Source organism: Musa acuminata, chromosome BXJ3-1 (assembly GCF_036884655.1).
Source record: "Musa acuminata AAA Group cultivar baxijiao chromosome BXJ3-1, Cavendish_Baxijiao_AAA, whole genome shotgun sequence".
In the NCBI taxonomy this organism is placed as follows: domain Eukaryota; kingdom Viridiplantae; phylum Streptophyta; class Magnoliopsida; order Zingiberales; family Musaceae; genus Musa; species Musa acuminata.
In genome coordinates this window covers 31,089,687-31,113,235 of record NC_088349.1, presented here as the reverse complement: position 1 = coordinate 31,113,235, position 23,549 = coordinate 31,089,687, and the positions used below count along the sequence as shown (strand labels likewise).

Sequence of the window (23,549 nt, the reverse complement as noted above, 5' to 3'; positions counted from 1 at the left end):
CCCCACCCCGACTGACCTCAGTGGGTGGGACCCTCGGTGTGGCCAGCGGGGTTAAAGGGCCGTGGGAAGAAATTTCTCCTTCCAAATAATAGAACACCTCCGTTGGATAGTTTTACGCTGCCGTGGCAGAACGCTTAAACCCTAGCCGACCTCGTCGCGTTCCTTTGCAGTCCTCGCCCCACCGACGGAAACCTCCCGTCTTGATGTCTTACTGTCTCTGTCCGGCTGCTCAAGGTATCATTAGACAATTTTCTTTTGGAATGTTCATGTACGCTTTGTTCGCAATCTTACCTAGTTAAACAAAAATTGATATGAAGTGTTTTTTTTCTCTATTTCGATCTATTCTAGATCATTCATCGGTGCTTATTACGTTATCTTTGTCTTTGCATCATTTGTAAATATTAGGGATATGATATAGATGCCGCCTTTCTAATTGAATCTATTAAATGGCTGTTTGACATAATGTTTTAGCTCCTTTTTGTTTTCTCCATATTATCTAATTAATTGCACATTACGGTGTGATCTTACTACGTATAATAAGTGCATGAATCAGTGATGTGGTTGGTATCGCTTCGTGTTTTCTAGACTAGTCGATGAAAATTAAAAGGACAAAAGATGGATAGCTAGTTCTTGAATTTTCTTTGGGGGACCTAAACTGTGTCTGCTTTGGTAGACTCTGTTTTTGGGCCTTAAGAAATTGTTCCAGCTGATGCTTGGGATCAGACATTTTACACAGTTGGAGTTTTGTTAGTTTTTAGTTTTCCTTGATACTCTAGAAGTAGCCTCAAGTTATTGCGAGGCTAATGCAACAAGAAATACAAGGTTGAATTACAGAAGCTAATGACAGTTGTTTGTACTTGATAAGTTATACTGTAGACTACATAGGACAATTGGAAATTCAACTTTGTGTAATCCTAGTTGTTGATCCATGCATGTTGGCTTAGACTCTAATTTTTTTTTGGTTTGGGTAACGTATTTTACAATTATTTGGCTGAAAAATAGAGGTTTTTGTCTAACTAGTTGGGACCTATCAAAAGGTCTTTATTTCTTGTTCTTTGGACCTTCATATCAAGGAACATCGTTTCCTGCAAGTCGATCGTATCGATCCATCGTTAGACCGGTGTGTAACAGTCTATCGTGTGTCAATACATTGGTAATATGAAAAAAGGCCAAGAATTACTCGAAATTAATAAAACCCTATTTTTATGATTTTTTATCATAATTTATAGGTATAAAATTATATTTAAATAAAAATAAAGCATATATAAGCCATGAATAAATAGAAATTCAAGGTTACAAGGATTCAAAATTAAATTTATCTTTTCTGATTTGTTGAGGATACCTTTATCGTATATTCCTTCATCAAAAGAAGTTGCTTTCGTTGATTGTGAATCACCTACAAAGAAAAGAGTTTAGATGCTAGATTAGGTGTCAAAACTTTAAGATTTGAGTATAATAACTACTATTCAAATAACAATTATATACGCCTACATTTATCACTAAATTTGCAGAATCTATAGGGTCGATTCAAATAGAAGTTTGGGTAGGTATTTGTGCTCCAAATCTTTCAAGTAAGGTATTGAAAGATATATCTACGAGTCTAGTTTCTAAAGAATCATGTTTCGTACAAATTAGAATTTCTAACAGAGATACTATTCTCCGATCTTTCGTAACTATATTGCTTGTAACTCTTTGTTGGAAATTCTAATTGGTATGAAACATGATGTATTTTATGTTTCAATGCTTAGAAAGTATATATCGGATCTCTCTCATATCATTAAGTATGAGCTGATTGTGATCGAGAAAGACTTGTCTTATGTGGAAAAGTTCACTTAAATCATTGATAAAAAAGAAAAGATCCTAAGAAATAGGATTATTCCTCTAGTTAAAATGATTTGAAAGCATCATTCTATTAACGAAACTACTTGAGAGCTAGAGGAAGAAATTAAGAAAGTGTCTCATTATCTTTTTATCGATGGAGGTATGATAAATTTAGATGACTAAATTTTATTTTTAAAGGGGGAGAGTGTAATATCCCTCATTTTTTAAATTTTTATAATAATTTGTTTGTAATGTAAGGATCTATTTGTAAATATGAGGATTATTTAATAATTATTTTACATTAAATAATTTTATATTGAAAATTTATTTCTAGGGACCTAAATGTGAATCTTAGTAATTAGATATCATTTGTGAAAAATTCATATTAAGTTAAAAAAAAAATGGAGGACATGTGTCACTAGAACCTAATGATGGTGCCACTTATGCTTGTTTTATGGATGATACATAAGCTTCCTTCATGAATGCTTACCACCTTGCCATCTTTGTGTTATCCAAATCTAAGCAATTAAAGGAGAAAACTAATGGAAAAGTTACTAAATGAGGAAATTTACTGCAACCAACATAGACTTGAGAAGATAAGGGAGGAGGAATTGAAGTAGAAGAAGAAGTTTTGCTTTAGCTTGAGGTTTTGGATCAATTCCTCACATTTGGTAATCAAATTTTTCTAAGGCAAGTGTTTTAACCCTTTTCAACTACAATTCTAATCTCTGCTTTTACCTTGATTATAAGAAATTTAAAGAGTTTGGCCTTGCATTTGATATCAATCTCGTTTAATTATAAAGCTTTGAATATGGAATTTTCGAGATTTATGACCTATCTACCTTGTCCCTAACTCTTTTCATATCTGAACGCATTATGCGAAAGTTTGTGTTTGCATCATATTGTTTCATATAGGCATATGTATGTTTTCGTTGTTTCGCATGTGTTTATGATATGTGCCAATTTTATTGCTCACAATGTCCATTTGTACTTCGGTGTTTGTGGTATAATGTGAACATTTATCAGAAATGGAAAAGAGTGTTATGTTTAGAGCTCGCGATACTTTACCGGCCCCCTTTGACTTCATCTAGACGTGGGTGGATAGAGCTCCTAGATGGGGCAGACTTATGTTTGATGGTCGTCTAAAAATAGATGGACCATATTATGTTATGATCTCACTTCACCCGCTATGTTTGTTAACATGTTATCCAAAGTGTTGCTTATGTGTTCCTATGTGCGATTTAGATAAAAAATCAAATGAATGCAACTTTAAATATTACATTTGAGCTTATGTTCCTTATTTGTTCATTTGATATTCTCTGAAATATTTCATATACCATTGATATGCTCCAAAATATTTCATACGTCATTGATATGCTTCAAAATATTTCATATGCCATTGATATGCTTCAAAATGTTTTATATGCTATTGATATGCTCTGAATTATTTCATACGCTATTGATATGCTCCGAAATATTTCTGACGCCTTTGATGTGTTCTAAAAATACTTTTTACTTCATTTGTTATGAACTAAATATGTTTTGAATGAAATGATATTTACGATTAAATATTTACTGAGATGATATCTATGAATTCTTGCATCCCTATCTTGCATTTTGATACTATGTTTGTTCGAAACTATTCTCTCTCGCCATGGATATGTTAGTCGCTTGTTGAGATTTGTAGCTCACTCTATTGCTATATAAAATTTTCAAGTTAGCTTGTCGCTCACTAAAATGTTGGAAATTAGCCGAGGCAATGAAAAATTATTCGGATTTTGGGCAAATCTTTGTGGGTTTATGTGTTGTTGTTGTATAAGTACCCTTTGCTTGTAATGAAATGTTGTTAACAAATTTGGATTGGTGTATCTTGTAAACGTTTAAAAATACCTCTCATGTTTGGGATTTTAGAATGTTAAGTTTAGTTTTATAACGATATGAACTTGTAGTAAATGATTGGTTTTGCTAGTATATAGATTCTCACACTAGTGAATTTATAAGTGTAGTTAATGTTTTGTTAAGTTGACGTTGGGTTTCGTGAATTATCGAGTGAGGTGGTATATGATTTTAAGCTACACATGTTTTATAGATATGAATGATGTTTGAAAGTTTTTCAGTGTCCTTAAATGTTAGTTTAGATTTTGGAGTGGATTTTTGATTAATTATAATATTCTTGATTGAAGATAGGTTCACACCTTTTGATTGCGTTAATTTGGAGTGTGTGATAGAGGTGGTATCACAACATATCGAAAGGACAAATAAGAAACATAAGCTTAAATGTCATATTTAACGTTGCATTCAGTTTATTTTTATGCAAAGCGCATATAGGAACACATAAGCAAAACTTTGGATAACATATCAACAAATATGACAGGTGAAATGAGATCATAATATAATATGGACCATCCATTTCTAGACGACCATCAAACGTAAGTCTACCCCGTTTGGGAGATCTATCCATCTACGTTTGGATGAAGTCAAAGGGGGGCGGCAAAGCATCGCAGGCTTTAAACATAACTTCCTTTCTTATTTTTGGCAAAGGTTCATATTATCTCACAAACATCGGAGTACCAAAGGACATTGTGAGCAATAAAATTGGCACATATCAAAAGCACATGCGAAACAATGAAAACATACATGTGCTTATATGAAACAATACGATGCAAATACAAAATTTCGCATAATGTGTTTAAATATTAAAAGAATTAGGGATAAGAGCATACAAGATTTTAAGGCAATCACATAAGGCTCAATTGAAGAAAGAATTCTAGATGAATTCAATTTCAAAGAGATGAAACAAGAATATGCAAAATTGACAAAAGTTTTGTTCTGGCAGATTCTGGGAGACACATTGTATAAATAATTCGAATAATCAATTATGCTCCAATTTACTCAAGAAAGGTATTATTGGAAAGATATACCAATTTACATTTAGATAAAACAAGTTTTATACAAATTAAAGTTTCCAATAAAGAGTTACAAATAATTTGGTAATCAAAGGTCAGAGAACAAAATCTCTATTTTGCAGAATCCATAGGGTCGATTCTAATAGATGTTTGGGTAGGGATTTGTGCTCCAAATCTTTTAAGTGAGGTACTGAAAAATATATCTACGAGTCTAGTTTCCAATAAATCATGTTTCATATATATTAGAATTTCTAATAAAGAGTTAAAAGCAATATAGTAACGAAAGGTCAGAGAATAGTATCTTTGTTTTGCAGAATCTATAGGGTCGATTCAAATAGAAGTTTAGGTAGACATTTGTAGTCCAAATCTTTCAATTAAGGCATGGAAAGAAAGATCTATGAGCCTATTTTCAAATAAAGCAAGTTTTGACCAAATAAGAATTCAGTACAAAGAGTTATAATAAGAACAAGGCAGATAGGTCATAAATCTTGAAAATTCCAGATTTAAAGTTTTATAACTAAACGAGATTTATATCAGATGTAAGGCCATAACTTTTCAAATTCTTATAATCAAGGCAAAAGCAGAGATTATAATTACAATAAAAAAGAGTTAGAACACTTAAAAAAATTTAATTCCCAAATGTGAGGAATTGATTCAAAACCTTAAGCCAAAGCAAAACTTCTTCTGCTACAATTCCTCTTCCCTTATCTTCTCAAGTCTACGTTGGTTGCACCAAGTTTCCTCATTTGATAAGTTTTCCTTTAGTTTTCTTCTCTAATTGCTTCGGTTTGGCTAGCACAAAGATGGCAAAGTGGCAAGTATGCATGAAGAAAGCTTATATATCATCCATAGAACAAGCATAAGTGGCACCATCCTTAGCTTAGCTAGTGACACATATCCTCTATTTTTTTTAACTTAATATAAATCTTTCATAAATCGTATTCAATTGTTAGGATTCACATTTAGGTCTCTAGCGATAAACTTTCGGTATAAAATCATTTAATGCATAAGAATTATTAAACAATCCTTATATTTATAAATAGGTCCTTACAAAAATTTCAGAAATGAGGGATATTTCACTATGTTATACCTTCCAAATTTAACACATTCAAGAGACGTGAACCTATCTTAAATCTAGAAAATTTATTATTCATTAAGAATCCAATCCAGGATCCAAACTAACATTTAAGGATATTGAAAACATTCAAACTTTTTTTACATATATAAAACCTGTGTAGTTTATAATCATACACCACATCACTCGATAATTCAGGAAACCCAAAGCCAACTTAGCATAGCATTAACAACACTTATTAATTCACCAATGTGAGAATATATACAATCGTAAAACCAACCATTTACCACTAGTTCATATCATCGTAAACTAAACTTAACGTTCCAAAATTCCAAACTTGAGAGGTCTTTTAAAGCTTTTACGTGATACATAAATTCTGATTCATCGATAATATTTCATTATATGCAAAATGCACTTATACAACAACAATATATCAACCAACAAGACTTGCTCAAAATTTGAATAGTTTTCCACTGTCTTAGCCCAATCTTATATTTTAGCGAGTGATAAGTTAACTTGAAAATTTTATATAGCACCGGGGTGAGCTACAAAGCTCAGTAAGCGACTAATGTATCCATGGCGAGAGGATAGTTTCAAACAAACTTGGTATCGAAATGCAAGACAGGGATACAAGAATTTATGGATATTATCTCATTAGATATAAAATCGTAAATGTCATTTCATTTAAAACATACGTTGTTCATAATAATTGAGTAAGGAGTATTTTGGAGTATATCAAAAGTATAAGAAATATTTTGGAGCATATCAATGGCGTATAAAATATTTCAGAGCATATTAATGGCGTATGAAATATTTCAGAGCATATAAATGACGTATGAAATATTTTGGATATCAATGGTGTATAAAATATTTCGGAGCATATCAATGGTATATGAAATATTTTGGAGCATATCAATAGTATATGAACTATTTTGGAGCATCTCAATCGCGTATGAAATATTTCGGAGCATATCAATGGCATATGAAATATTTTAAGTTTTATATAAATTGGAGTTTTCAACAAGGAGTTACAAATAATTTGGTAACCAAAGGTCAGAGAACAAAATCTCTGTTTTGCAGAATCCATAGGGTCGATTCCAATAGATGTTTGAGTGGAGATTTGTGCTCCAAATCTTTCAAGTAAAGTACTAAAAAATAAATCTATGAGTTTAGTTTTCAAAGAATCATGTTTTATACAAATTATAATTTCTAACAAAGAGTTTACAAGCAATATAGTAACGAAAGATCAGAGAATAGTATCTTTGTTTTGTATAATCGGGTCAATTCAAATAGAAGTTTGGTCATGTATTTGTGTTCCAAATCTTTCAAGTAAAGTATTGAAAGCTAGATCTACGAATCTAGTTTCCAAAAAATCATGTTTCATACCAATTAGAATTTCCAATAGAGAGTTATAATCAATATAGTAACGAAAGGTCAGAGAATAGTATCTCTGTTTTGCAGAATCTATATGGTCGATTCAAATGGAAGTTTGGGTAGACATTTGTACTATAAATCTTTCAATCAAAGTATAGAAAGAAAGATCTACGAGGCTATTTTCAAATAAAGCAAGTTTTGCCTAAATAAGAATTCGGTACAAAGAGTTATAACAAAAGAACAAGATAGATAGTTCATAAATCTCGAAAATTTCAGATTCAAAGCTTATATTTAAACGAGATTTATATCAGATGCAAGGTTAGAACTCTTCAAATTTTTTATAATTAAAGCAAAAGCATAGATTAAAATTATAGTAGAAAAGGGTTACAACACTTGCCCTAGAAAAATTTCTTTCCCAAGTTGTAAGGAATTGATCCAAAACCTCAATCCAAAACAAAACTTATTCTACTTTAATTTCTTTTCCCTTCTATTCTTCGGTCTACATTAGTTGCAGCAAGTTTCCTCATTTGGTAAATTTTCCTTTAGTTTTCTCCTCTAATTGTTTAGGTTTGACTAACACAAAGATGACAAGATGGCAAGCATGTATGAAGGAAGCTTATGTGTCATTCATTCATAGAATAAGCATAAGTGGCGCTATCCTTTGGTTAGCTAGTGACATATGCTCTTCATTTTTTTTAAAGGTTAATATGAATCTTTCACAAATCATATTCAATTGCTAAGATTCACATTTAGTTCCCTAGCAATAATTTTTTAATATAAAATCATTTAATGTCAAAGAATTATTAAACAATCCTCATATTTATAAATAGGCCTTTACATTACAAATAGGTTCTTATAAAAATTTCAGAAATAGGAGATATTACACTCTTCCTCCCTTAAAAGTAAAATTTAGTCAAACAAATTTCGTATCAAAATGCAAAGCAGGGATATAAGAATCCATGGATATCATCTCATTAGGTGCAGAATCAGTAATGTCATTTTATTCGAAACATCTTTTGTTCATAACAATAGAGTAATGAGTATTTTAGAGCATATCATTAGAGTAAGGAATAGTTCAAAGCATATTAATGACATAAAACATTTTAGAGCATATCAATGACGCATAAAATATTTCGGAGCATATCAATGGTGTAAGAAATATTTCGGAGCATGTCAATGGCATAAGAAATATTTTGAAGCATATCAAAGGCATAACGAACCTTTCGGAGCATATCAAAAGAACAAATAAGAAATATAAACTCAAATGTCATGTTTGACGTTGTATTCATTTTATTCTTATCCAAAAAACATATAAACTCATAAGCATTACTTTGGATATATCAAAAACATAGAGGGTGAAGTGAGATCATCATATAATATGATCCATTCATTTTTAGATGACCACCAAACATAAGTCTCCTACGTCTAGGAGCTCCATCCACCCACGTTTGATGAAATTAAAGGGGGCCAGCAGAGCATCGCGGGCTCTAAGCATAACTCCCGTTATCATTTCTGGTAAATGTTTACATTATCCCACAAACATCGGAGGACAAAAGGATATTGTGAATAATAAAATTGGTACATATCGGAAGCACATGCGAAACAACGTAATCATACATATGCCTATATGAAACAATACGATGTAAACACAAATTTTCGCATAATACATTCAGATATGGAAAGAGCCAAGGTAAACGACATACAAGAGTTCAAGGTAATTACATAAGGCTCAATTGAAGAAAGAATTTTAGATGGATTCAATTTCGAAGAGATGAAACAAGAATAAGTAAAACTGACAAAAGTTCTATTCTGGCAAATTATGTGAGGAATATTGTACAAATAATTAGGACAATTATGCTTCAATTTACTGAAGAAAGGTATTATTGGAAAGATATACCAATCTACTTTCTGATAAAACAAATTTTATACAAATTGGAATTTCTAACAGGGTGTTACAAATAATTTGGTAACCAAAGGTCAGAGAACAAAATCTCTGTTTGGTCGAATCTATAGGGTTGATTCCAATAAATGTTTGGGCAGGGATTTGTGCTCTAAATATTTGAAGTAAGGTATCGAAAGATAGATCTACGAGTCTATTTTCCAATAAAGTATGTTTTGCACTGATCAGAGTTTCCTACAGGGAGTTATAAGCAGTTTAGTATCGATAACGTTATAAATTACGATTCCTATTTTGCAAAATTCTTAATGTCAGTCGAAATAAAAATTTGGGCAGTCTAACTAACTCTAAATCTTTCAATCAAGGTATATAAAGAAAGATCTACGAGTCTATTTTCAGATAAAGCATGTTTTGCCCAAATTAGAATTCGCTACAAAGAGTTATAGCAAGAACAAGGCAGATAGGTCATAAATCTAAAAAATTTTAGATTTAAAACTTTACGTCTAAACGAGAGGGATATCGGATGTAAGGCCAGAACTCCTCAAATTTTTTATGATCAAGGCAAAAGTAGAGATTAGAATTACAGTAGAAAAAGGTTAGAACACTTGCCCTAGAAAAATTTCATTCATAAGTTTGTGGAATTGATCTAAAACCTCAAGCCAAAACAAAACTTATTCTTCTACTTCATTTCCTCTTCCCTTCTCTTCTCAAGTCTACGTTCGTTGTAGCAAGTTTCCTTATTTGGTAAGTTTTCCTTTAGTTTTCTCCTCTAATTGTGTAGGTTTGGCTAACACAAAGATGGCAACGTGGCAAGCATGCATGAAGGAAGCTTATGTGTCATCCATATAATAAGCATAAGTGGCATCATCCTTAGGTTAGCTAGTGACACATGTCCTCCAATTTTTTTTTAATTTAATATGAATCTTTTACAAATCATATCCAATTGCTAAGATTCACATTTAGGTCCCTAGCAATAAATTTTTAATATAAAATCATTTAATGTAAAAGAATTATTAAACACTCCTCATATTTACAAATAGGTTCTTACAAAAATTTTAGAAATGAGAGATATTACACTCTTCAACCCCTTAAAAGTAAAATTTAGTTATCTAAATTTATCAAACCTCCATCGATTAAAAGATGAGGAGACACTTTTTTTTATTTCTTTCTTTATCTCTCAAGTAGTTTTGTCAATAGAATGATGCTTTCAAATCACTTTACCTAGATGAATAATTCTATTTCTTAGGATCTTTTCTTTCTTATCAATGATCTGAGTGGACTTTTCTATGTAAGACATGAGAGGGAGTCGGTATATACTTTCCAAGTAGTAAAACATAAAATACTTCATGCTTTCTAAAGGTTCTGGGTAGATCAAAAATAAAGTCCATGGTAACACATTATCGTTTTCATTCAGGAATATCTAAATTTTGCAACAAACCTTTAAGTCTCTGGCGATCTACTTTGATTTACTGATAAGTCAAACAATTATTTTTGAGATCTCTATACATCTTAGTGTTATCAGGATGCATGGTGTACTTAGAATTATGAACTTATTTCAATATATGTTTCTTGATATCTGGATGCTCCTTTACATATACAAGATGACAAAAATAACCTTTTTTGCATAAGACGATGAGCTTGAAGTACTAATATAAGGAAAAGAGGTAAATCATGCTTGATACCCTCAAAATAAAATATGGGCTGTTTTTGTATGTAAAAAGTGATCACTTTGGTATGATAATCTATATTTGCATGATAGGAAGATAGCCAATCCATGCCAAGTATAATATCAAAATCTTGGATCTCTAAGAGACTCAAATAAGCAAAAAATTCGTGTTCTCCAAACGAAATCAAACAAGATGTAAATTAAGTTTGTTGTCATAGAATCCCAAACAGTTGTAGTTACATATAGCATATAATCCAATGGTCTAGGTTGAATGCCCAAGTGACAAGGAAAATACTATGAAACAAACGATAGATTGGAACCAGGGTCAATCAAAACTTTTGCATTTCTATCAGAAACATGAATATTGTCTTCGACCACTGATTTATAAGCTTTGGAGTATGTTCAGTGATAGCATATACTTTGACATGGGCTGATCATCGAGGAGGCAGTGGCTCTTTCTACTTGTTTAGAGGGCAGCCTTTTACTTTATGATCCAATTTTCCACAAGCAAAACAAGCTTTAGTCACCCGAAAACACTAACTTATTTCATGATTTAACCCACATTTTTTACATGATTGAGTCTTTTGTGGTGATTTTCCTTTCCCAAATCTAGATGTCATCTTGTTATCAATTTCTGATTCATTTCGTTTGTTAGTTTTACTAGTAAACTTGTCCTTGCTATTCCTGTCCCTGATCTCCACAAATTCTTTTTATTGTTCCCCATTGGTGTTCAGCCTCTCCTTCCAACATAAAGGTGATAAAAGAGATCTAATTATCAGGGCAATTTAAGATATCAATTATTTTCTCCATTAGCATCATCCAATGTTTTGCCACGATTGGATCAAGCCCACTAATGAAAAAGGGAGGACTAAGCTTTTTAAATTATTCTATTCTTTATCCATTCGGATTTGATATCTCCGATCAACTCTTTCATCCCACTTAATTAATTAGAAGAAGATGAGGTAAGAGGACCAGATGTCCTCATCATCCTAGATTCCTAAAAGACATCAAAGTAAATTTCCATCGATCACTATATAATTTACTAAACCTCAATATATTTTGCACATCAAACATATCAAGCAGATCCTTATGTAAGGACCTATTTGTAAATATGAGGATTGTTTAATAATTCTTTTACATTAAGTGATTTTATATTGAAAGTTTATTGCTAGGGACCTAAATGTGAATTTTATCAATTGGATATGATTTGTGAAAGATTCGTATTAAGTTAAAAAAAAATGGAGGACATGTGTTACTAGATAACTTAATGATGGTGCCACTTATGCTTGTTCTATGGATGACACATTAGCTTCCTTCATGCATGCTTGCCACCTTGCCATCTTTGTGTTAGTCAAACGTAAACAATTAGAATAGAAAACTAAAGGAAAACTTATCAAATGAGGAAGCTTGCTGCAACCAACGTAGACTTGAGAAGGGAAGAGGAATTAAATTAGAAGTTTTACTGTGGCTTGAGATTTTGGATCAATTCCTCACATTTGGGAATTAAATTTTTGTAAGACAAGTGTTCTAACCCCTTCTCACTGCAATTCTAATTTTTGCTTTTACCTTGATTATAAGAAATTTGAAGAGTTCTGGCCTTGCATTTTATATCCCTCTTGTTTAGATGTAAAGCATTAAATCTGGAATTTTTAAGATTTATAGCCTATATGTCTTGTTCTTACTATAACTCTTTATACCGAATTTGATTTAGGCAAAACTTGCTTTATTTGAAAATAGTCTCATAGATTTATCTTTCAGTACCTTACTTGAAAGATTTGGTGCACATACCTATCCAAACCAATATTTGAATCGACCCTATAGATTCTACAAAACAAAGATACTATTCTCTGACCTTTCATTATTATATTGCTTGTAACTCTTTGTTGGAAATTCTAGTTTGTATGAAATATGATTTTTTGGAAACTAGACTCATAGATCTATCTTTCAGTACTTTACTTGAAAGATTTGGAGCACAAATCCCTGCCCAAACATCTATTGGAATCGACCCTATGGATTCTACAAAACAGAGATTTTGTTCTCTGACATTTAATTATCAAATTATTTGTAACTCCCTGTTGGAAAGTCTAATTTGTATAAAACTTATTTTATCTAAAAGTAGATTGGTATATCTTTCCAATGATACATTTCTTGAGTAAGTTGAAGCATAATTGATTGTTTGAATTATTTGTACAATGTTCCTTATAAAATTTGTCAGAACGGTACTTTTGTCAATTTTGCCTATTCTTGTTTCATCTTTTTGAAATTGAATTTATCTAGAATTCTTTCTTCAATCGAGCCTTATGTGATTGCTTTGAACTCTTGTATGATCTTGTCTGTAAATCTTTTCATATCTGAATGTATTATGCGAAAGTTTGTGTTCGCAAAGTATTGTTTTATATAGGCACATGTATGTTTTCGATGTTTTCTATGTGCTTCCGATATGTGCCAACTTTATTGCTCACAATGTTCTTTTGTATTTTAGTGTTTGTGGGATAATGTGAACCTTTTCTAGAAATGGGAAAGGGAGTCATGTTTAGAGCCCGCGATACTCTACCGACCCCCGTTGACTTCATCCAGATGTGGGTGGATGGAGCTCCCAGATATGAGAGACTTATGTTTGGTGGTCGTCCAAAAATGTGTGGACCTTATTATGTTATGATCCTACTTCACCCTTTATGTTTTTGATATGATATCCGAAGTATTGTTTATGAGTTTATATATGTGCGCTTTGGATAAGAATAAAATAAATGCAATGTCAAATATAATATTTGAGCTTATGTTTCTTATTTATTCAACCACTCTTGTAAATCCATCAGTGTGAAAATCTATACAATCGCAAAATCAACAATTTACTACAAGTTTATATCATCGTAAATTAAACTTAACATTCCAAAATTACAAAGGTAAGATGTTTTTTAAAACTTTTACACGATACAACAAGTTAAATTTATCGACAATATTTATTACACACAAAGTGTACTTATTCAACAACACATTAACCAATAAATATTTGCCTAAAATCTTCTTTTTTTCCACTACCTCAATCCAATCCTAATATTTTAGTGAGTGACGAGCTAACCATAAAAATTTATATAGCAATAGGGTGAGCTACAAAGCTCAACAAGTGACTAACGTATCCATGGCGAGAGAGGATAATTTCAAACAAACTTGGTATCAAAGTGCAAGGCAAAGTCGAGAATTCATGAATATCATCTCATTAGATATAGAATCGCAAATGTCAATTCATTCGAAACATCCTTTGTTCATAACAATAGAGTAAAGAGTATTTTTAGAGCATATTAAAGATGTAAGAAATATTTCGGAGCATATCAATAGTGTAAGGCAGATATAAGAATTCATGGATATCATCTCATTAGATGCAGAATCGTAAATGTCATTTTATTTGAAACATACTTTATTCATAACAATAGAATAAAGAGTATTTTTAGAGCGTATGAAATAATTCGGAGTATATCAATGGCGTATGGAATATTTCGGAGCATATCAATGGTGTATGAAATATTTTAGAGCATATAAATGACATATGAAATATTTTGAAGCATATCAATGACGCATGAAATATTTCGGAGTATATCAATGACGTATGAAATATTTTAAAGGAAATCAAATGAACAATTAAGGAACAAAAGCTCAAATGTCATATTTGACATTGCATTCACTTTATTTTTATCCAAAGCGCACATAGAAACACATAAGCAAAACTTTGGATAATATGTCAACAAACATAGAGGATGAAGTGGGATCATAACATAATATGGTCCATCTATTTCTGGACGACTATCAAACATAAGTCTGTCCCGTTTGGGAGTCGATAAGAGCATCGTAGCTCTAAACGCAACTCCTTTTCCCATTTTTGGCATAGGTTCATATTATCCTATAAACACCAAAGTACAAAAGGACATTGTGAGAAATAAAATTAGGCAAAATTTAGTGTACCGAATTTTGATTTAAGCAAAACTTGCTTTATCTGAAAATAGACTTGTAGATCTATCTTTTAGTACCTTTGAAAGATTTGGAGCACAAATACCTGTCCAAACTTCTATTTGAATCAACCCTATAGGTTCTGCAAAACAGAGATACCAGGGTGCTGAGATGGTTGACATTTCACATGCAGCAACGGTCTGCAGAAAATAGGTTGTGGCACGCGAAAATGGAGTCATTTTGGGCTGTTTTGCTCGACGTGGCGAGCAGTCACACTGTAGTGTTGTAACCTATTCGAACTTACATTTTTACACGTAAAAAAACATAAAACCAAGGCAAAATATGCTGTCAAGCATTAGTATATATATGCAAAAGCGACAAATAATTCGTTGAACGAAGTTGTTGCGGGTGCGCGACGACCGTTCGTGACAATATGGAGGAGACCAATTCAGCTAGCCCTACTCGTTCTAAGATCGAGGGGATAGTGTCTACCAAAGATCTCGCTAAGGGAAGGACCTCTAAATCTGATTCTATGAATGTTACAAATCGATTTTCCCCTCTTTTAAATGAGGATGATGAGTTCGAGGATGATACTCCTATTATAAAAATAGGGCACTAAGAGGGGGGGGGGGTGGTGAATTAGTGCTTTAGAAAAATTTTGGTTTGAAAGTTTGTTTGATGAAACCTGTATCATAAAGGTGCTTATAATGCAAGTAAAGGTAGTGAACAAATAAATCAGTTAGTAATAAGAATAAAAAGCATAAAGGAAAATACAAATAATATTTATAATGGTTTGGTCATCTCGACCTACGTTCACTCCCGATTTCTCTTTCCTTGACGCCACTGGCTTTCCCTACCGATCTTCTTTTCAACGGACGAAAATCAACTACCCTTGTTACAACCCTTTCTTCTTTTCACAGGCTCAAGAAAGAACCTTCACACTTCTCTTTTACAACAAGACCTCACTCCTCCCTTAGAAAGACTTCTAAACTCAAGGAGGAAGAGATTCAATACTTTAAGAGAGTTTACATATTTAAAATCATAAGTTTTTGTTTTTTTTTTCTTGTTATTCCAAGCAAGAATAAATGAGGTATTTATAGGCCCCAAATGGCTTAAAAAATAAAGCCAAACATTAAATCTCCGAGTTTTCTAAGTACTGGTGTTACCACCGCCTGCATTGGGCGGTACGATCGCCTGCATTGGGCGGTACCATCGCCTACCACCCTGAGCGCCAGCGGTATCACCGCTTGACACAGTCTGAGAGATTGTCCTGGCGGTACCATCGTTGACCCTAGTGGTACCACTATTGGGTTCTCTAGAAAAGTACATTTCGTACTTTCTAGCTCATAAGCGGTTTCTCCGCCTGGCCTGGTGGTGCCATCACCAGGCCCAACCTCAGATCATTGAATTGACCTTCTAATAAACCCAATTCAACTCTGATTCAAGCCCAATGGGCTCCTAATCAAGTTGGCATGGTTATACTATAAACCAACTCAATTAAACTCTAAAGTCTAAACTACGATCAAGACACAACAAATACAAATCTTGAAGCCTATGTTGTCTGGCATGTCCTCTTGTTTATTTGGCACTTTGTCTGAACCTTTGGCACATCGTCCTTTCTTCGGCGTATTGCCCGATCCATCGGCATGTTGGCCTATTGCAGCATCCAATCTTCTTGACGTAATATCCGATCCTTTTGGCCTGATGCTCAAACTTATGGCACAAAGTCCATCCTTCGGCACGTTGACCAATCCTCCGGCCCGATGTCCAATCTGACATTATGCTCTTCGGCCCAATGTCTGATTCTGCTTCAATGATTCAGGTCCATGAACGAAATTGCTTCTGCGTCACTCATCTTAAATGCTCATTAGTTCATAACTTCATCAATTGATTTTATTATCAAAATCCGGGATTCAACAATCTCACAATCTCTCCCTTTTTGATGATGATAACCAATTGATGATAGAGTTTTAACTAAACTCCCCCTGTCTATATGTCATATTGAAATAAACTCAAATTCAGAAAATAATAACCTTATAATGTTAGTCTTTGAATTTAAGTCGAAACAATTTTAATCATAGTGACTTTCTTTGCAAAAGTCATGTGCAACACATCATAGTTAAAATATCAATACATACATTATAATTTCAAAACATGAGTTAAGATATCATTGTATGCATATTTCCAGATCATTAAAATTTTAAGTCATCAAAGAGTACAGTCAACTTCTCCCTCTTTGTCATCAACAAAAAGGAGAAAAGTGCAAGTTTTTACTTCTCTTTAAAATATGCAAGCTAGCAAGTTTTTGATTCCCTTTGAGATGTGTTAGTAAGTTTTTACTTCTTTTTGGAATGTGTTAATTAGCAAGTTTTTGCTTATCTTTGTGATGTACAAGTTATCACTTCTCTTTCTCCCCTTTATCCTTATAAAACAGAAGGGAAGGATACAATGGTGCAAAATTTATATCAATGTTCAAATCATAACATGAAAGATATTAATATCAAAGATAAATTTAAATCATGAGAGATCAATTTGATGATTAGGTATTACAATTCATGAATACAAATAAGTCATATAAATCTCAAGTCCTGAATACCAAAAAGTCATGATTCATTTTGATAAATATTCTCTTTAATAAAACAAAAGAATCATACGAGAATAAATAGTAAAAGTTCTCGATTCATAGATTTAAATAAATATTTTTTAAAGAAAAACGAGTTTGAACACCTTTTGATGTGTCTCCAATGATTAGCTCTTTAGAATGTGCATATACATACTTCATTTTCTTGGGTAAGGATTCTTTGGAAGTAGATGTATCTAAGTTACTTTGGAGAGGAAATCAAATTATAAAATTCAAAATCATCATCAAAATTATTTTCTAGTTCAAGAGATTCAAATAACATTAATAGATTCATCAATGACCAAGGATCACTTGATAAAAACTCGATAAGCTTTAGAGATAGAGAAATTTTCAAGAAAAATGCATTCCTTTTACTAGCATTTGTGCGATTGATTTCATACTAGCATACCCTAGTCTTTTATGCCAGAGCCATGCATCATCGTTTGAAACCGAAAAACAAGTTACGTCATGACAATTATCAAGATCAATAGTATAACTATTATCGCTTCTTAAAGCGATCATAGATTTTTATATGGTATCTCTATGATGTAAGCATTAGATTCAAATTTAATGTTAGATCCCTTATCACACAATTGACTAATGCTTAGTAGGTTATGTTTTAAACTATCTACTATCTTCAATCAAAGATTTGATTTGTTACCAATAATTTTAATTTCAATGATTTTTCCTTTATTATTATTGTTTCGACTAGTGAGTTTTAAGAAGTGTGTTGCATCTCCGATCATATGCCTTGAGCATCCACTATCAATATATTTTCTTTTGCTCCTAGCTTTCGATTATAGACATATCTACAAGAAAGGGGGGTTTGCCTTAGGTACCCATTTAACTTTGAGTCCCTCATGGTTAGATCTATCTTTCTTGACTTTTGGCATAGAATCATTTATGGTTCCTTTAGGAACCCAAATTAATTTATGTGAGCTATATTTTTTGAATGAACATTTATAAGCATAATGACCATATCTACCACAAAACTTACATTTAACTTTAGGGGGAACATGTAATGTGGGTCCGTTTACAAATATAGTTGGCTTTTGTTGAGTATTACTACTTACGAAGCCAATTCCTTCCTTTCTATGTGCACAACCATTGCTAGCAAAAATTATGTGTAATGATTTGTTTCTAATTTTAAAATTTTCTAATGTTTATTGTAACAATATATTTTTCTTTTTGAATGTGTCTAACTCTTTACATTTAGTGCAGAATGTTAACAAGCAATTGCCATACTCATTTTTCAATTTATCAAATTCACTAGAAAGGAAAATAGAATCCTGTTTTAGCAATTTATATTTTTTATCAAATATCTTAAGTTTATCATTCAAATCATGAAATACATTAAGTAATTCATTGTAAGGTAAAAACGTTTTAGTTGAGTCACATCCCACATTGTTGAAAGTCATTAATGCGTAGTTCGCCACTTAATTTTCATTGGTTTGCTCTTCGTCTTCTGATGCACTTGATTCGTCCCAAGTTGCCTTGAGTGCTTTCTTCTTCTTTTGTGCTAGCAGCTTCTTCTTCAGTTGTGGATGTTGAATCTCGGATTTTGATGATAAAATCAATTGATGGGTTAATTGATCTAATCCATATTATTGAGTTAAGTGTGCAAGATTAACTCGATAACCAGAAAACACAAAGCAAGAATACCGGAGTCAAGTTCGATGGACGTTTAAGAGTCCGAAGAATCGTCGGAGATGCTGCCGGAACCAATCGAGAAGAAATCGGGAACCTGTCGGAATTTTCGGAAGTTCGCCGAAGAGATCGTCGGAGGTTCACGGAGATCACCGAGAAGGCTCGGCGACTCGTTAAAGTCATCACAAGTTCGGGAGCTTGCTGGGAGTCCGTCGGAAGAAGTTCGTCGGAAAGCTCACCGGAACAAGACTCGACGTTCGCGGTTGAAAACTTGCTTAGGATGTGTTTTGTTATGTAGTTCACTTGTAATTAGGATTAGGATTAAGAGATAATCCTATATCCTGGTTAGGGGCCAACTGGGCCCAAAATTAGACTTGGTTTGGGCTAAATTTGAAGCCCAACAAATGAACCGAAGGGTCTGGCGGTGGCACCGCCAGACTGGGCGGTTGCACCGCCCAGCACCCGAGAGCTGGGCGATGGCACCGCGCAGCACTGTCAATGTCTGATAGTGACAGGCGGTGGCACCGCCAGCATCGGGAACCCAAAGAGAATTCAAATTTGGAGCCCAAATTTGAATCCTCTTGAGGCCTATAAATACCCCTCAAATCTCAGCTGAGATTACAACTTTTTGAGCAGCAATTGTTTGAGAGAAAGGCCTTAGAAAAGTCTTAGCTAGTCTTGTTTTCAATTTGCTAGTGTTCACCTCCTTCTTTCTTGCTGAAAATCTGTAAGAGAGTGAACCGCTTGTAAAAAGTTGTAAGAGGGGTATTCACCCTTCCCTTTCAAGAGATTTGCTAGTGGAAGGTGGGAGCCTCATCGAAGAGGGGCCTCGCTAGTGGATGTAGGTCACTTGACCGAACCACTTTAAAAACGGCGTAATCTCTGGTTTGCATTTCATTACTGCTATTTACATTACTGCAAACTTTCTTACTTGCTTTATTTCCTCATTACATTTGCTACACAACTTTGCGAATACGCTTTCAAGTTAAGCACTTCCGATTCCGATTTTTATCGTACGAAAGATTTGTCGAAACCAACGTTTTAAGCCGCTGCACTAATTCACCCCCCCCCCTCTTAGTGCTGCTCCGATCCTAACAATTGGTATCAGAGCTAGACTCACTCTCATATTTGGTTTAATACCCAAGAGAGATGGCTTACTCCGGCATGCATGAGGGTCATTCTATCACACGTCCACCCTTGTTTAATGGGTCGGATTATACTTATTGGAAGACTCGGATGAGGATCTTCCTCATTTCTATGGATTTCGAGCTTTGGACTATTGTTGAAAACGGATTTCAAAAATCTTCTCTTCCGATGAGCGAATGGAATGAATCGGAGAAGAAGGTTTTTGCTTTAAATGCAAAGGCTATGAATGCCTTGTTTTGTGCACTAGACAAAAATGAATTTAATCGTGTTTCAATTTGTGATTCGGCTTTTAATATTTGGAGAACTCTTGAGGTCACTCATGAAGGCACTAGCCGAGTGAAAGAGTCCAAAATCAACATCCTTGTGCACTCTTACGAACTTTTCCGAATGAAACCAAGTGAGTCCATCGGAGACATGTTCACTCGGTTTACGCCTAAAAGTTGGGATCCAAAAGTTACGGCCATTCAAGAGGCCAAAAACCTTAAAACATTCCCTCTTGAAGAACTCATTGGGTCTCTAATGACCTACGAAATGACATGTCAAGCTCATGACGAGCTCGAGAACCCCCTTCCAAAGAAAAGGAAGGATATGACACTCAAATCGCAAGAAGATCACTTGAAAGGAACATCAAGTGATGAGGACAGTGACAATGACATTGTACTTTTGACTCAAAAATTTAAAAAATATTTAAAAAAAAATAAATTTAAAAATAATACAAAAAATAAATTTGAACAAAAGAAGGACTAAGTGATTTGCTATGAATGGAAAAAACCGGGACACGACAAGAACGATTGTCCTCAAGCCAAAAAGAGAACATCAAAGAAGAAGGCGCTCAAGACAACATGAGTTGATTCAAGCGCGTCCGAAGAAGAGGAGTCCAACACCGAGCAAGTTGTTCATTACGCTCTAATGGCCATCGGAGATGAGATAACGGATTTAATTGATGCAGATTTACCTTATCATGAATTATTAAATGCTTTCCATGAGTTATTTGATGAATGTAAGACAATTAGTAGAAAATATAAATTGCTAAAAAAGGAGCATGATAGTCTCACTTGTGATATCGATAAATTAAAAACTGAATATCATGATAGTTTAGCTCCATGTATAAAATGTCATGATCTAGAATCTCTCCAAAAGGAGAACTTGCTACTTAAGGACACCTTGAAGAAATTCGAGGTTGGTAGCAAATCTTTGAACATGATCTTTACAAATAAGGGTCACGTTCCTAAAAGAAGTGGAATCGGATTTGTGAGAAGTCCTCACCAAAATCCAACCACCTTCATTAAAGGCCCCGTCTTACATGTTCGGCACCAAAGCAATTGTAACTTTTGTTGCAAATATGGACATAAAACTTATAAATGTCCATTCAAGAAAATTAGTCCGAACAAACTAATTTGGGTTCCTAAAGGAACCATGATCAATTCTATGCAATATGATGAACAAGTTTTTAAGGCACCCAAAAGAAAATGGGTACCTAAAAATAATCCCTTGTAGAAACATACACCATCACAAGCTAGGAGCAAGAGATGGTATCTAGATAGTGGATGCTCAAGACATATGACTGGAGATCCATCTCATTTCTCTATGCTCACTAGCAAAGAAGAAGGGTACGTCACCTTCGGAGACAACAACCAAGGCAAAATCATTGGCAAGGGAACCATAGGTAACAAATTAAAATTTTCTATTGATGATGTCTTACTAGTTGATGGATTGAAACATAATCTCTTGAGTGTTAGTCAATTATGCGATAAAGGCTATATCGTTAGATTTGAATCAAATGTGTGTATTATTGAAAAACCAAACCATAATATAACTATGATTGCATTAAAACAAAATAATGTTTACACCATCAACCTTGATGAACTAAGTAATGAAATGTGCTTCTCCGCTTTAAATGATGATGCTTGGCTTTGGCATAGGAAACTAGGCCATGCAAGCATGAAACTTGATGGCAAGAACTTTTCAGTAATGCAATATCAAGTGGACCAAATGCTATGCTTAACTTTGTGCGCTATATGTCATCAACAAGACTTTTCGTTGGAGGTAGGATAAATTCCCATTTTGTCTACAAGATCTAATCTACATACACAATATTTTGTTGTAGTTTTTGGGTGTACATGTTGAAGACATGTTACTGAATTCAGCTTTGTACTCTACTTTTGCTTTTTCCGTGGTCCACAGGTCTCTCCTATGGGACTGATGATCAGTCACTCAGGTTTTGGAAATGTGGTTGAAGGTAAGTAGTGTGGCTCAGCAAATGATTTGTATCTGTTAAAACAATTATTATCAGCTGGATCAACATATTAGTTCCACAATATGGATATTTTTGTTGTAATTGTTATCATAACTTATGTGGCTGCTTTAGTAATGAAACTATTAATCTTTCTACCATGTGGTGAATTAAAAAAACAAAAGATCTAGCACAAAACATCACCTTAAATCTTACTATGAGCCACTCGCTTTGTGTGTTGTCTACAGGCTATCTCATAATTGATGCAGCCAGAGTCATTACTGATAGAGACACTGGAAGGTCGAGAGTATTTGGGTTCGTGAACTTTTGACAATGGTGAATCAGCAAGCAATGCTATGGCTAGCATGGCTGGTCAGGTCTGTCATCGTCTCACAGTATCTTCATCCTCTTTTAGCTGAGACAGTTTTGATAAAAGAATGGACAATCTGGATGTTGAATATTCATCTATAAGCTTTAGTAATATTTGACATTTCACTTTTAATCATCAGGAATAACAAGGCTGGAAGTATCCATGTAAGCTGCTCTAATGATAGTCCCGGTGGTGGGCCTCAAGGTGGTTTCAGTGGTGGTTATGGCAGTGGCTATGTGAAGGTTACGGTGGTGGATCTGCAGAACAGAATGACTTTGAAGGGGATTCCAGCATTTTTCAACGAATATAAGATATAATGCTTGCCATGTAAACAAATATCAGCAGCAATATCCATGATCAAATTCACGTGGCAAGCATTATATCTTGATATTCGTCGAAAAATGCTTCAAATTCCCCTGCTGGAATCCACTTATGTAGTTTAATTTGGACCCTACAACAGTAATTGTGGTTTTTATGGTGCGAAAAACCACAATCAGCATACTTAAAAGATGGATATCCTGTTGTTAGGTGTCATTTGTCACTGGTAAATTTCTTCAAGAGATAATATTGATGGGAATGTATAGTATAGTATAGTAGTCGATATGATGTGAATGAAATCGAAAACCATAATGTGTTGAAGTTGAGCTGGGACAAACGAGAAGATGGTGACTCTCGTTATTTGGTACCGTTCCTCCTAATTGGGTTCACAGCTTGCGGTTGTTTCGACATGACCCTCCCCCGTTACCTGTTCTTGCCCTGCAAGTATCATGGCGACAACTTCGTCATGCCTTACGACGAAGGATTCTGTGTGGATCCTCACTTGGCCACATATGGTGGGCGTGGATGGGTGGT

At 33.8% G+C, this 23,549-nt stretch overlaps 1 long non-coding RNA gene across 1 annotated transcript; it reads left to right on the top strand.

The window, feature by feature from the left end:
- Window positions 1–23,274, top strand: LOC135628149 (uncharacterized). The gene is made up of 3 exons (XR_010492785.1): window positions 1–234; window positions 22,576–22,704; window positions 22,837–23,274. It is a non-coding gene; the product is annotated as an uncharacterized LOC135628149 (long non-coding RNA).
- Window positions 23,275–23,549: the final 275 nt, after the last annotated feature.